This window comes from Macaca thibetana, chromosome 1 (genome assembly GCF_024542745.1).
Source record: "Macaca thibetana thibetana isolate TM-01 chromosome 1, ASM2454274v1, whole genome shotgun sequence".
NCBI classification, from domain to species: domain Eukaryota; kingdom Metazoa; phylum Chordata; class Mammalia; order Primates; family Cercopithecidae; genus Macaca; species Macaca thibetana.
Genome location: NC_065578.1, coordinates 2,199,717 through 2,214,618, shown reverse-complemented (window position 1 = coordinate 2,214,618; position 14,902 = coordinate 2,199,717). Strand labels below are relative to the sequence as shown.

The 14,902-nt window shown below is 60.3% G+C and overlaps 1 protein-coding gene and 1 long non-coding RNA gene across 5 annotated transcripts in view; one reads left to right on the top strand and one right to left on the bottom strand.

Annotated features, from left to right (window-relative positions):
* The window catches only part of PRDM16 (PR/SET domain 16), a 368,708-nt gene that overhangs the window by 310,559 nt on the left and 43,247 nt on the right, over window positions 1-14,902 (bottom strand). The window lies entirely within an intron of this gene.
* On the top strand, window positions 7,362-11,393 carry LOC126962416 (uncharacterized). Of its 2 annotated transcripts, none has more exons than XR_007728686.1 (3): window positions 7,362-7,596; window positions 9,816-9,852; window positions 10,370-11,393. It is a non-coding gene; the product is annotated as an uncharacterized LOC126962416 (long non-coding RNA). The 2 variants fall into 2 exon arrangements; XR_007728688.1 differs by lacking the exon at window positions 7,362-7,596 and adding an exon at window positions 9,103-9,253.

The following is a 14,902-nucleotide window of genomic DNA, read 5'->3' as shown; positions in this document are numbered from 1 at the left end:
AGCCCTTCCAGAACCTTCCTGTCTCTGCCTTTTCGAGGTGCTGTGACCATCACTGGCGACGGGCACCTCATTGTCCCAGGCCCAGTGGGGAGCCCACTTCCAGGACTGGTTCCTGTCACCTCCTCCCTCACTCCAGAAGCACCAGCCCTACAGGGCAGGGTCCCTCACAGAGCCCCAGGCTAGAGGCTCCTGGTTCAGTCCCCAGCCCTCTGCCCACCACAGAGCTCAAGGACGGTAGGGCACGACTTGGGATTAGGTACATGCTCCTGGGTTTTCAAAGCCAGGTACATGCTCCTGGGTTTTCAAAGCTTATCTGGGGATTCCAGGTACCACAGCAGGGTCTGGGTCCACCTGATCTGACCTGACTGCCCCTCGCTGAAGGCTGTCGGGACCCCGGGTGCTGCCTGCAGGTAGCCAGCCCTGTCCCTTCCTGTGCAGCTGCAGCCAGCTCCTCCGGCCTTGCCCTGTCCACCTGAGCAGTGGACTGAGTCCCCGGGGGCATGGGAGAGACCTGAGGAGGAGGATGCCATTGGCACCTGTGGCCAGGGCTGGCCTGGAGCCAGACTGGCCGACACTGTTCCCAGGCACAGCCAGGCTGGCCGTGTGCGGCGGCAGTAAGGGGTGCGGGGACCGGCTGTGCCTCTGCAAGCCCAGAGGAGCTGGGCCGGGAAGAGCGGCCAGCAGCGCCCGGGCCCACAATGGCCCCTTTCTCCCCGCGTTTATTGAGACAGTTCGGTTTGGAATATTTAAACAGTTGTATATTCACAGATTGCAAGAGGGAGAGGATTACCTAAGGACGAACCCAGCCCGATCAATGCATAATCAGATAACTGCCCGGGCTCTCTACAAGGTTTTACGGGAAGATCCGCCACTCAAACGCTAATTCCTCTTGCTAATTAAGCAGCCTGTTAATTGCTCTCGGGCCTCTAATGCCCCTGTCATTATGCCTGTAACAGCCCCGTGACAGCAATGGGCCTGGAGCTGGGGCCCACAAAGGAGCTGGTCCTTAATGAATCGGGCCAGTGCAGGGACCTGCACCCTCCGCTGCGCCTCGCCTGTGCCGCGCTCCGCTCCGAGGGGCCAGGCGTAGCGGGGTCAGTGCCCCCCGAGCGGACCAAACTCGTTACAAATGGCCCAACCTGCCGTGACCGACGGCAAACACGGCTGAGCTCCTGGGAGAGCCACCAAAGGATGTTTTCCTTTCTTTCCTTAAAAAATTAAAAGCAGAGTCCGGTCCAGGGACCTGCATAGCCGCTCCCTTAACTCATTGCTCCTCTAGTTCCCCCCAGAGGCCTGTGCTTCAGAGCGTGTGTCCCACTGAGCCGGCGACTCTGCCCTTCCGAACAGCCAGGCAGCTGCCGAGTGGGGGGCCTCGGTTTCCCCATGTGCCCTGGTGATGACAGTGGCTACTCTGGAGGGTCAGAGGAGACCTGGGCTGAACAGAGGCCCACATCCAGAAAGGACAAGAGGACTGTCCTCTTTGCCCATCCAATCGGCAGGCACTGGGCTGGCCTCCTCTGGCCAGCTCTGAGGCCTCTTCAGCCCAGAGCCCAGGGTCTGGGCTGTTCGCTGAGAAGCCAGCCTCAGCCAGAGTGACTCACGGATGCGGGAAGCGTGCTGGCTGAGGACGCCCAGCATTCTCAAGGAGGTGCAGCTGCGGGGCGCACACATTGTCAGCCTCTGGCTGGTGACTGTGCCTTCGAGAGGCAGAGAAATGTCAGAGCTTTAGGCAAAGAGAAACTCGCCAAAACTGTGGTTGGTTTGGGTCAGCTGAGCAGGTTTTTCCAGAGACATGCAAAGAGCCCAGAGGCCCCCGGGGGCTACTGCGGAGCTGACAGGGACCTGGGCATTGCGGGAGCTGGCACCCAGGACCACGCGGGGGCCACACTGTAGCTGCTCGCTTCCGGTACGCCAGAGACCTGGAGCCCCTTCTCCAGCCTCCTTCCCACAGGGCTGCCCAGGCGGGAGCAGGGAGGAGGCTGTGGATCGAAGTTTGGGCCCTGGAGCTGGCCCGTTCCCACCCTGAACCCTCACGTTAGCCACCAAGGGCACAGAGGTCCCCCCACCCTGCTAGGGCCCACCTTAGGTGGAGGGGGGCTTCGAGGGGCTGTCACCAGGCTGAGTAGGGACGCAAGCTCAGATACTTCTGACTCCCAGCCCTCATTCTTCCTTCCCCTCCAGGCCTGGGACGTGGCAGGTGGCTCTCTCCCCAATGGAAGGGTCAGGGTTGGCCAAAGGGCCAAGCTGATCCCAGCGTTGGTGCTATAGTGGTGAGCCTAGCTGCCTTCCAAAGGGCCAAGCTGATCCCAGCGTTGGTGCTATAGTGGTGAGCCTAGCTGCCTTCCAAAGGGCCAAGCTGATCCCAGCGTTGGTGCTATAGTGGTGAGCCTAGCTGCCTTCCAAAGGGCCAAGCTGATCCCAGCGTTGGTGCTATAGTGGTGAGCCTAGCTGCCTTCCAAAGGGCCAAGCTGGGGCTGTCACCTCTGTCCTGTTCACGGTCAGTTACTGGACAGCGGGTCACGTTTAGAGGTCACGAGAGCAGAGGGTCCTGGGTGAAAGACGTAGATCAGCCCAGCCAGGCCAAGAACCACTCAGCAAAGCCAGTCGGAGCTCAGAAGAGCCCTTTGCAAAACAGGAGACCGTCTGGGCCTCTCTCTCCCTCTTTTCCTTAGACTTTCCCTTTTCATTTTAAAACTAACATCTAAGTCTTGTCTCCACTGCCGGCCTCCAGCTCGGGGCCCAGGCTGGGCTGAGCCAGGGTGTGAGGACAGGACCCCCAGGACTCCAGGAGCCACTGTGGCCGGCTCCACGGCCCTCTCCACCTCCGCCGGCCCTTCCCTAAGTGCCCAGGTCCCAGCAGTTCTTGACGGTTCTCACGGGTGGTGGCACATCTAACACGGGGTCCCAAAGGCAGCCTCGGAGACAGAAGTCATTCCGCACAGAGCCTGGGAGAGGGGCTTAACCAGACACCCACCGTTCGGGGTGGGGCGGGGATCCGGGACGGCTGACTGCAGCTGAGCTGCACCACCCCAGCCCAGGTGCTCAGAGACAGGGCCTCTTTCAACCTTGACAAGGACACAAGTCTGTCTTGTTCCCAGTTGAGGAGAGGCCAACTGCCTTGCCCCAGACCCCACAGCTCATACACTTAATGTCTCGCCACGGGGCCAAAGCCCTGGGGCACCCCGTGAGCACCCTGCTTCTCAGGCCACCGAGAGGCAAATTAGAACAAGATGTTGCTGCCCTCACAGCCACATCTCCTGAGTCCAGCCTTGCCCCAGCTTGGCCTTCGGCATGCCAAGGAAGGGGGCAGGGGATGGGCTGCACCCCTCCCAGTCCCAGCAGCGCCTGCCGCACTGGAGAAGACTCTGGGCCCCTCGCTGGGAGTTGGATCTGGCCACCTGTGCTGAAAGGGCAAACCAGGTGGGGCAGGTGTTTGCGTCACCGAATGGCCGCCCCCTCCTCCGGGAAGGCCACAGGCTCCATGCAGCTGCGGGCAGACACCCTCCACCCGTGCCTGGGCATTGATCTCAGCCGCCCACAACTCCCTCTGCACGGGTGCCACACTTGGGGGTTGATACATTTGTCAGATGCCTGGAGATACGTTGCTTTGGACCCCTCAGCCCAGGACGGTCACCCGTCAGGGTCCTGTCGGTTTTCCTGAGGGCCTCTCTGCCGTGGAGACAGACACGTTCCTGGGAACCTGCTACCAAAGCATCCTCCAGCCCTTGTCCCCCGTGCAAGGGTTCAGCTTGGCCATGACGGCAGAGGAGGGGTGCGCTGAAGGCTTAGGCCTGCTGTCCCGTATGTGAGGTGCAGGCACACAGCCGGCACCACAACCACGCATCCAGCCCTCAGGCTCTTCACTTTACACCAGAGAACGCTGACTTCTCATCCAGCACCCGGGGAAATCAAGGAGGTTTCTTCCCACCCACCTCGGCCCTTTGCACACCACTGCCCTGAGCACCAAGACCCCCTGAGCCGCCCCCCAGGCCTCGGGCTCCTGCGCAGGCGCTCCGCCTCTCGCCCTTCCCGCACTCCAGTCCTGGTTTGAATTTGCAAAGCTGGGCCTGGTTCTCATTCCCAGCCGCTGCCTCCCTAGAGCCCTACAGGAAGATTCAACCTGTTCAAAGTAGAAATAAAATAAAATAAAATACAACAGCATCTCCCACCCCTTATTAAATTAAGCATTCTGGCCAGTTAGTGAAAGCCTAAATTTGATTTCCTTTCCTGGGCTGTTTTTATTGTGGGGGCGGTGGGGGTTGTCTGGAAGGAGGGCAGGGCTGTGGTATTTGCTGAGTCGAGACGGTTCATTTTTTTCACTCGTATAATGATCCTTTCTTCCCCTTGCAGGCACTCGAGTTTTGTTTGTTCTGCTTAAACCCTAAACTCCTCCACGTGGCCACTCGGAGCCACCAGGTGGGCCCCAGGGGAGGCCGACCACCTTCAAGGGGTCCGTTTGCTTCTAGGGTCGGAGTTTTGAAGAGACATTGCTTCCGGTTTGTGACGGACTCAAAGCCTTTGATGGCATCTGCAGAGACCCGCTCATTCCGGGATCCGCCATTCCAGGGGCTGCTCACCCCCGGGAGCCGTGTTTGGACGTTTGAGGGACATGACAGAGCAGCCACCGGACAGAGGAGGGGATCTGCAGAGAGCGTCAAGGGCCCAGCATCTCAGGGGTTGATTGGAAATTGTTAGAAGGGGCACTTGGTTCTTCCCAGCACTGCATGGGAGGCCGGGAAGGGTGTGCAGGCGAAGCTTCCAGCAGGCAGTCCTGTGCCGCACGGCCCGGCTGCCTGTGTCCGGGCCATGGCTGGACGGACACGTCCGCCTGACCTCCACAGACACCGTGCGCAGGAAAGGGGCTCGCGGTGAGGCCGGCTGCCCTAATCAGATCCATACTCCGCCGGGTGCGCATTTCATAGAAAAGATCTGGCGATACCAACCGCCCGCGCCTGCCACTCTGGCCCAACTGAAAGGCCTTTGTTCGGGGAGATTAGAGTGGGATTTGCTTTCATTTTTCAAGATGTTTCACTCACTACATCACCCAGGGTACTGACGGGGCTGCAGCCCTTCTTCCTCCACTTCCCGCCCGGGGCCACACATTCCGGGGTCTCCAGCCGCCTGGGGAGGGGGTGCTGGCTGGAGGGAGGCCCAGCCGAGGAGGGCCAGCAGCCGGCAGCGAGGTGGAGGGCCGCTGTCCCCCAAGGCTGCCGGTGGCACTTGGCCCTGCCCCGGATCCCCTAATCAGCTGGCTCCCTGTCCTTCCCTTCCTCAGCACAGCCTCACATCTGTTTCTCGGCATTCGGAAGCCCATTCATTTTTCACCGCCGCCCTTTGCCCTGCACTTCCAGGCCGGGCCCAGGCCGGGAGACACTTTCGGCCTTGCAGGAGGCAAGCGACGTGCGGAGTCTCCACAGAAACAGTTTGCTCCAGCTGGGGGCCTCTGAGCTACCTGGGGCTTGTTCTCACTGTGTTTTGTTTTAATCAGGAGCTGATCTTTTCTGAGCCGGGTCCTGAAAACAGCTCCAGGTTGCTCTCCTCCAGGACAGGCTTTTAAAAGAAAAGCTGTTTTTAAAAACAAATAATGTCATTCTCCTGCTTGTGTCCTGTCCCCAAACCAGTGCCATTTTCAGGGGCAGATGCTAGGACCGGAGGCTCCGCAGCCCCAGGCCCTGCTGGGAGGGTAGGCTCCTGGGGCAGGCTCCGTCCTGCCCAGGCCCGCGGATCTCACGCAGCTCAGGGGCCAGGCCTGTTCCTGTGGCCTGCGGGCTCCGTGACAGGCAAGCTGTCCTCTGGCCCCAGCCTCCGCTGCCTCCAAGCCGGGCACTAACTAAGGCATTTTCCTGCACAGAAAGAAAGGAGAAGCCACACGCTTACCTTGTCCCAACACAAGATTCTAACACACTCACAAGTCAATCATATCCCATTTCCAATCCAAAGCCAAACATCTGAATGTCCCTCAAACGTTCAAACACAGCTCCCGGGGGTGAGGAACCCCCAGAATGGCAGATCCCGGAAGGAGCAAGTCTCTGCAAATCCCTGCAGAAGCGGGAAGTGGCTTCTAGTGGTTCTTTCTGGGGCCAGCAGCCTCCTTGCACTCTTGGCCGGGGCTCAGCCCTGCCATCCGGCTCCCCAGACTCCGCCTGGCTGGGGTCACTCCCACGAGGCCCACCGCTTCCAGACCCTCTCCTCACCAACTATCCACCCCGCCTTTCACCGCCAACAGCGTGCGAAGCTCCAGCGCTGCGACTCAAGGGCAGGCGTCCTCCCGCTCCCCAGAGCTGCCGGGGACGGGGCCAGGGACAGAGGGGTGGGGGTCTCCCGGGTTCCTTTCTGGCTGCCTGGGTTTCTCTTTCTCCAGCTTTGAGGGGATGGTGGCAGACACTTTGGGGTCACTAAAAAGAAATGACCAGGTGCACATTTGAAGTGGTCTTTTTGTGTATGACGACCCCCCAGCTCAGGAGCAAAGCCCCTCCTCTCCTCCCAGCCACTCTGCGACTCCTGTTTGTCACCGGGCCTTGGGCCAAGCCCCAAAGCTCCCTTCTGTGGTGACGACCTTAGCCAGGCTGAAGCGCACCAGACACGTCCCTGGAATCTTCCAGTGCCCCGGGAGGGGAGGCTGCCAGACAGGGGGGCAGGGAGGACACACGATCTTTGTGGAACGATGTGATACGGGCCAGCGTGGAGACATCCCACAGATTTAATCCATCGCCTTAATTACTTGGATTTCAAGCTGTGAACTGATAACTCTGCCGGCAGCGAGGGCTGGCCCTGCCACCCCCACGGAAGCTCAGGGGCCACCTGTGGGATAAGGGCTAGTGGCGGGCAGACTGACCACTTCCACCTGCTCCTGAGCAAGGAGGCACCAGCGCCCCAGCCTCTCACTGGGTTTCTTCAGCCCTGGGGAAGGGACCTGCAGCCTCAGCCGCCAGGCAGGGCTCCCAAGCTAGGGCAGGCAGGCAGGGCTGCAGCCTGGGTGCCCCTTCCTCTCTCCCCCTCCAAGAAACAGCCTCCAGGCAGGAAAGGGGCTGTGGGGCCGCAGGGATCCCAGGGGCTGCCCCTCTGCCGGCTTCCCTCTCCCCCGCGCACTGCAGATGGGCCGTGTCAGCTGCTGAGCAAGGGACAATCCGGCGTGACAGGGGCAGGCCTTTCTCAGCGTCTGCAGCAATTCCAAACACTTAACTCCACAGCTTACGTGAAGAAAAAGGATCGGTCATAAAAATCTCTTTGTACAAAACATGGCACCCCCAGCCACTCTCCCACGTTCCCGAGCCTTGGCCCTCGGTTTCCTATCTGCCTCATCGGGCCATGGCCAGGCTTCTAGAACCCTCTCCCCAGCCAGGTCACAATCAGCAGCCTGATTCAGAGAGAAAATACACAGCACCACCCCCTGCCCTGGATGCCAGGCACAGGACAGCACCCGAGTCCCCATCCCGGGGGGCAAGGGTTTGAAGTGACCCAAGGCCACACTAGAAAACTCAGCCCCCCTGTCCCCTGACCTGGCCCAGGCGACCGTGGAGGCCAGGGCTGGATGGGGAGCCCTCCCCCCCACATCCTCTCAAGGAAATGACTTTCCACACCAGTGTCTGGAGAAAGGTAATTAACCAGACCCCAGAGGGCCAAGCCTGCAGTGGGTCACCCGCCTGGCCGCACAAAGAATGTCCACGGCACCGGCCGAGGCACCGGCCCTCCACCAGCGCCTGGAAAGGAAGCCCCACTGTGGCCGCCGGAGCGGGCTGCTCCTGAAAGCAAATGGCCAGGCTCTGCCAGGCAGGGGCCGTCCAGCCCTGGGTCGATAGCTGTGCAGCTGGAAGTCACTAGGCCAGCCAGTCCCGCCAAAAAGGCCCTTGGCCTGAAGGAGGGCACAGGGTACAGAGACGGCCATACCGTCTCCCACCTCCCAGGCCACCCTCAGCTCTGCAGGGAGGCCCCTCCCTGCCTGCTTTGGGGTCAAGCAACCCTGTGGGCCAGGCTCTCAATCCTCAGCCAGGGTCTCTTCCTGCCAAAGTGACTTAGAAGGTCGGGCAAGGGGCTCTCCCAGGCCTTTCTTTGACGGGAGTCTTCAGTCCCACTTGGGCACAGAGGTGCCTCGGGCCCTGTGTCCATACACCTGCAAGTGCACACACGCATGCACGTGCACACACGCTTACACACAAACGTGTACACGCATGCCCTAGCACGCCAGCAGCTGGGGTCTCCCTGGACTCCCTCCCTCCATGTGGCCCCCCCAGGCTGAGATCAAGTCCGCTCTGGGGGTCCCTGACAGCCCCTGACTGCCAGTCTGGAGACAGGTCACATGCCACAGAGCACCTGAGCACGTGGTGAAAGCCACACAGACGCCCTGGTTCTTTCCCGGCTTTGCCTCCCCCTCTCCTGGTGGTGCTTTGATCGTCTCCATGGAGACCTGGGCAATGAGCTGGGGGCTGATGCCATCATGCTGGGGAGGGCCCCAGTCACACCACCCCAAATCCAACCACTTCTAGTTCCCAAAGCTGCCCCCTTGCCAGCTCAGGCCCTGGGTAGGGGGTGTCCAGGCACACCCAGGAGCCCCTCCCTTTGGCTATCATGCTTCCCAGGGGCCAGCTGGGGCTGCAGGAGTGTGAATTGCCATCCAGGCCACCAGGGCTCCATGCTGTTTCCTTCTAGATGGCTCCATTTTCTGCACTCTGAGCAGGTCTGGCTCAGCCTTCTGGGGATGTGTTTTCACAGGGATGGTGAAAAGGCTCTGACAGTGTGTGTGTGCGTGTGTGTGCGTGTGTACATGCTTGCGTGCACACACAATCTTTCCAAACACACACACACAGCATGAGCATGCACGCACACACACACACAGAACTTTCATGGATTTCCGGTACCAGGAGCCTCTTGGAGCCGGTGAATCTGTGGCACCACCTGGAGCCTTTGTCCTGCATTCTAAGGGGAAACATGAATGTGCGGAGGCCTCCCTAAGACCAGCGAGCCTTGGGGTCTGTGGTCCCATGGAGAGCCAGCACCTGATCGCCGGAGCACAAGGACAAGGTGGGTCTGGGCCTGTGGCTCAGGCCAGCGGTCAGTAGGAAGCCAGACGGGACCTGGGCCTGGACTAGGCTGGGGTGCCGGGCCCCCTCCACAGGTAGGGCCTGGCCCTGCTCCTCACCCTAGAGATGGAACCTGGGGAGCCAGAGTCCTTTTCTGCTCTGGACAACTCGGCAAATCAAGTGGAAGGAAGCCGGGAGTGGGGGCATCACAGGCAAGGCCTGCATGGTAGCCAGAGGTGAGGTGGCATAGCGAGGCCCCCAGGCTCCAGACCTCTCTCCAGACACGCACCTCACAGGCTCTCTGGGCCAGGAAGGGTGTTCCTTCCCTCCGTGTCCTCACCCGCCAGCTCCCAGCCACCTCTGTGGAAACCCTCTGAACCCCTGGTTTCAATTGGCCCCGTTCCCGCACGGTCTAATCCAATTTCCGACTCCTGAGGAAGGCCAGGGCCATGACCACCGGGATGGTCATGCACTCCCGGTCCAGCAGTCCCTGGGACCAGCACTCCCAGTCCCCACTTGCCATATTTGTATTTAAATGCCTGTAAGCCTGGGTCAGCCTGGGGCCACTCTCATAGAGGCTGGTGTGAGACAAGAAACCAGGGATGAATGATCCCCGGCTGATGGGAGTTGAAACAGCCGGAGCAGAAGAGCACATAGGAGGGGTCTCCTCCCACCGAGGAAGCAGCCCCCGATAGAAGCCCCTCACTCTAGCCCTTCCCGTGGGTCCTGGGGGCAGCTGTGCCCACCTGTCACCTCACTTTCAGGGCCAGAATTCAAACTCACTTTCTATACTTCCAGGATGGGTGTGGACCCGAAGTCCTGATCCACTCCAGGTGTGAGTGCTGTGAAGGGAGGGAGGTCAGGCTCGGACGGTGACCAGGCTGTGCTGCAGTGGGTGCCCAGTCACGGGGGTGTGTGGAGGGCCTGACTGGGGGCAGGTGGGGGCACACGGAGCTCCAAGCCCTCCACCAAGGCACCAGCGGTGCAGAGCCATGGAGCAGCTAGGCCTGCTGTGGTGAAGGCTTCAGGGCTGCAACAGCAAGGGTGTGGCGAGAAGTGGCCTCTGACCTCTGAGGTCAGCCTGACCATCGTCTGGCCAGAGCTCGGGCGTAGACCCGCAGTGACAGGCCACACCGTGTCCGCCATCAGAGCTGGAGCTGTGGGCCCCTTGGGCAGCCTCTGTCCCGGGCAGGGAGAGAGGAAGGACTGAGCAGACCCGGCACTGCCCCAGCCAGGGAAAGACAAGCAACCGCGCGTCCCCGAGTGACAGAGCCCAGACCAGGACCTGTAGCTTGGGAACGGGGTCTGGGCATTCAGGCTGGGCTGCCATCTTGAGGGCAAAATTCCCACAGGAAGGGACAGAGAGGTGGGCGCCAGGTCTCCTTCAGGCCACCCGTGAACCTGCGTCGCCCCCGTCGTTGGCCCTGGCTCTGGGTTCTCACACGGTGGGCATTAAGCTCGCACCGAGGAGTGAGGACGCCGGCACAGGGTAGCCAGGGAGCTCTGCCTGCTCTCCCCCGACGAGACGGACACGCTGCAGAGATACGGGTGCCATGGGGTCTGGAACCATCCCTCCCTGTCACCTGCTCTCCCTGGTAAGGAACAATTCAACGGCCACCAGTGCTGCCCCTGAGATGACCACCCGCGCCAGGCCTGGCCTTGGCCTCCCTGAACCCCAAGGACTCAACCTGACACCTGCCATGTGAGGGGCTCCAGCCACATCTGTCTGCATTTAGCACCTGCCATGGAGCCCCGGCCCCTGGGGAGCTGCAGACGCCAGGAGGGGCTGCCTCGGAGTCCTCCGGGGAGACTGGAGCATGGACAGCCTAGATAGCAGCCCCCAGGTGCTGGGCACAGGGTGGGAGGCTGCAGTGCTGGCCTTCTGACACCCGAGACTTCGCAGCATGGGCCTCTGGGGTGGCCAGAGAAGAGAAGAGGTGGGCAGAGCCAGGCAGAGCAAAAACAGCTTTTGGGAAGACAGCACCTGGCACTGGGCACCAGCAGCCCGAGGGCACCCTGAGGATGCCAACCTGTAGCCATAGGAGATGCAGTGGACAGGACTGCAGGCCAGGGGCTGGACACCCAGGCCAGTGGCACCCTCAGTCAGCCTGGCCTTTGCCCCCATCACTCAGGGGATGCCAAGACCCTCGGTGGCCCCCACCCCCTCTCGGCTTCACTCAGGCTTACAGCGGAGGCCGGCGCCGGGGGCAGTGTGCACAGACTATCGCGGGATCTCGCCTTTGTCCACATAAACGCCACTTGCTAGGCCTGGCGCTCCCCTGCCTGATGGAATATTGATCCTCAGAGTGCAAAGTCCGCGTGCCATTAGTCCAATCTCTCTCAAGCTGACACAATCCCATCATTTGTCATCTTCCCGTCCCGCTGGGTTTGCTCAGGAGCTGGCGTATTTGCTCTCTCTGCCACTTTCCAGGCCCCCTGCACTCCCTTTCTGACGGGCGCTGATGGGGCCACCACATTCTCACAGCCCCTCTGCCCCCACTGATGGGACAGCTGGGGCTGCCTGGGGCCTGAAGCCTTCACATGAGGGTCTCGTGAACTCCAACATGTGGGGGACCCAGGAGGGGTGGGGTCACAGGGTGATGGGTGCCATCCCACAGCGAGTGCCCCCCCCAGCCACTCACCGTGGAATGTGATGATGTGGGATGAATGGGGCAGGGCACAGAAGGCTGCAGCACTCAGGCTCAGAGGCTGGCCAGGCCCACGCTGTGGCTGAAAACCGAATGTGTCACCCTGTGGGCCACACTCCAGAGGCTACGCCCAGATGTCACCAGCCAGGAGTGGGGTGGGCCCAGGGCCGAGGTCAGAGAAGCAGGAGGCCTTGGCCAGGTGTGCAGGAAGGCGCCTCCCCTCACCCTGGGGGCTGAGTGTGAATCCTACATCCCAGCCAGGGCCTCTTCCTTCCCTCCCCCTGATATCAGGACTCTGGAGATCACCTGCAGGGCCAGCCTGGGATGATTTGGGCAGGGCTGGGAGTGGCGGCTGTTTAGTGAAGCGCAGGAGCTCCCCGTCAGGGGCCTGCAGGAGGGTGACTTGCCTCTGTGTGTGCATGCCCGGGTGCCTGTGTGCATGTGTGTTTGTGTCTGTGCACGTGTGTGCGCTTGTACCTGTGTGTGCATGTGAGCATGTGTGTTCGTGTGTGTGCATGTGTGTGCATGTTTGCACGTATGTGTTTGTGTGTGTGTGTTTGTGTGTCTGTGCACGTGTGTGTGCTTGCACATATGTGTGTGCGTGTGCATTGGTGTGCATGTGTGTTCATGTGTTTGCACGTACGTGTGTGCATGTGAGCGTGTGTGTGTGCACGTGTGTGCATGGGGGTTTGTGTGTCTGTGCACGTGTGTGTGCTTGCACATATGTGTGAGTGTGAGTGTGTGTGCATGTGTGTGCATGTGTTTGCACATACGTGTGTGCATGTGAGCGTGTGTGTGTGCACGTGTGTGCATGTGGGTTTGTGTGTCTGTGCACGTGTGTGTGCTTGCACATATGTGTGAGTGTGTGTGTTCGTGTGTATGCATGTGTGTGCGTGTGTTTGCACGTACGTGTGTTTGTGTGTACGTGTGTGCGTGTGGGTTTGTGTGTCTGTGCACGTGTGTGTGCTTGCACATATGTGTGAGCATGTGTGTTTGTGTGTGTGCATGTGTGTGTGTGTTTGCACGTGTGTTTGTGTGTGCACGTGTGCGTGTGTTTGTGTGTGCACGTGTGTGCGTGTGGGTTTGTGTCTGTGCACGTGTGTGCTTGCATATATGTGTGAGCATGTGTGTGCATGTGTGTGCGTGTGTTTGCACGTGCGTGTGCGCGTGTGTGTGCGTGTGTGCAGGGGTACATGCTGCTGTCTTAATGCAACATTGTGCCGTCACAAATGAACATCTAAATGCAAATCTGCGCTTCAAAACTTGGCAACTTTGTCTCTGAAACTCCTCCGCACATGACTAGTGGGTTTAAAAACAAAACCAAAGAAAACAGAGGAACCACTCCAGTGTTTGTCCTTCACATCCCGAGTGGGAGAGAAAAAGAAGAAAAAAATTCTTTCTCAAAACGAAACAGAAAATATTCTCAAGGAAAAGCATCTGCCTCCTTCGATTCCAGAGCTTCTGAGCCAAGAGCCGGCCTGAGGGAGGCAGATGCAGGGGCACCTTCGAGGGAGTCTTTGAGGGAGGATGCAGCCTCTGCCTCTGGCCCAGGGCCCCCGGCCAGGGGTTCTGCCCCCGGGGCACGTGGCCATGTCTGGGGACGCATTTGGTGGTCAGCTCTGAGGGGAGCCACCCGTGTCTGGTGGGCGGGGGACGGGAATGCTGCTCCGCACCCTGCAGCACCCGGGACGACCAGCAGGACAAGGGATTATTCGGAGCAAAGTGTCAGTGACGCCGAGGTCAGCCATGGACACAGGCCCCTCCCTGCCAGCTCAGGCCTTGGCCTTGGTCATGACGGGTCTGTCTCGTCCCCTCCGCTCCCTCCCTCCCTGCCTCCTCTGAGCCTTCCTCTTCAGGCACCTTTGCTAAGCACCTAATATGTGCTGGTCCTGGGCATCCCCACGCCCTCCCCTGCCCAACTGACTGAGTCACACTCGGGCTGGAACCTGGGGTGAAGGAGCCACTGTGTTCCGGGGTCGCAATCCCCTAGCCGTCCCGTCTCCTCCGGGCCCCTGTCTTGCCTCCCCTCCCACTCCCTTGTACCCAATGCTGCCTCCAGCGGCCCATAGCAAGGCCACCGCAGATGGGCTGACCAGAGCTTGGGGGAGAACGTTGCAGTGTGCACACACAGGTGTCCAGCCCCCTCTCTGGAGTCCCTGTGGCCCAGTAATATCTCAGACCCGCTGGAGCCACACAGGCCACAGCCCCCGCCACAAGAGGCCCCCCAGTATCACAGAGGCTGGCTGTTCCCTGAGTCTGGGGGCTATGGGTCCCCACAGCAGGCCCTGCACCAGTCCGGGAAGACTTGCATGGCATAGGGAGCACACCCCAGTCCTTGTAACTGCCAGCTGAGCCCTTTGCACACGTGACCTCAGCGAGTCCCCACAGGCTCTGCCCCCAAGAAGGATGGCCTGGGACCTGTTCCACAGCAGGATGATGGGGCTGGAGCCCAGGCGTGCCCTCGGGGCTGCCCACCCTTTGCCTCCCTGAGCGACTCCAATTAGGGGAGTACGGCCCTCAGACGAATTTGCCAGTGCAAGGGTGACTGTCCCCTTAGCTGGCAGAAACCCTTGCTGGGGAGCAGCTGCCTGGCTGCAGGGGGTGGTCCACGCACACGGGAAGGCCCTGTCTGCAGGAGGTGGCTGGGCCAGGGCACCAGCGATGGAGGACAGCCTCCGCAGACGCTCCCTCCACCAGCAGCGTGGGTTGGAGCTGCAGGTTGCTGGAGTCAGGGCAGCAAATATAAATTCCCAGGCGAAGGCCGCTGAGCGGGGCCCTATGGCGAAGCTGGCCCGGGAGCTCGCCCTGAGTGTTTGCGTGCAGACTGCCTCCTGCACCCCAGGCTGTGCAAGCGTGGGGCTCCTCTTACTTGGAAAAAAAAAAAAAAACGTTTACAGCACCCAGACAATGCTTATGACTAGAGAGAAGCGAAAAGAGAGGCTGAGAGGCCGTCCCCGTGGCCCACGATGGACACCCAGCCCTGAATTTTCAACATTTTGTATGAGTGGGAATCTGGGGACAAAGCCGTGCTCCCTTCTGTTTCCTCTGCCTTTTGTTTTTCCTCTGCCTTTGGTCACCAGGAGTGAAACGCGGAGGCTCCTCCGAGGTCCGTTTAATCCTTTTAAGTGACGCCCTGAAACCAACTTTTCCTTCGCTAAGACCTTTCTGGTATTCCCTTCTGAATTCACCCCCCAAAATAAAGGGGGACAGATAACTTCTCAAGTTAGTGAGCGTGGA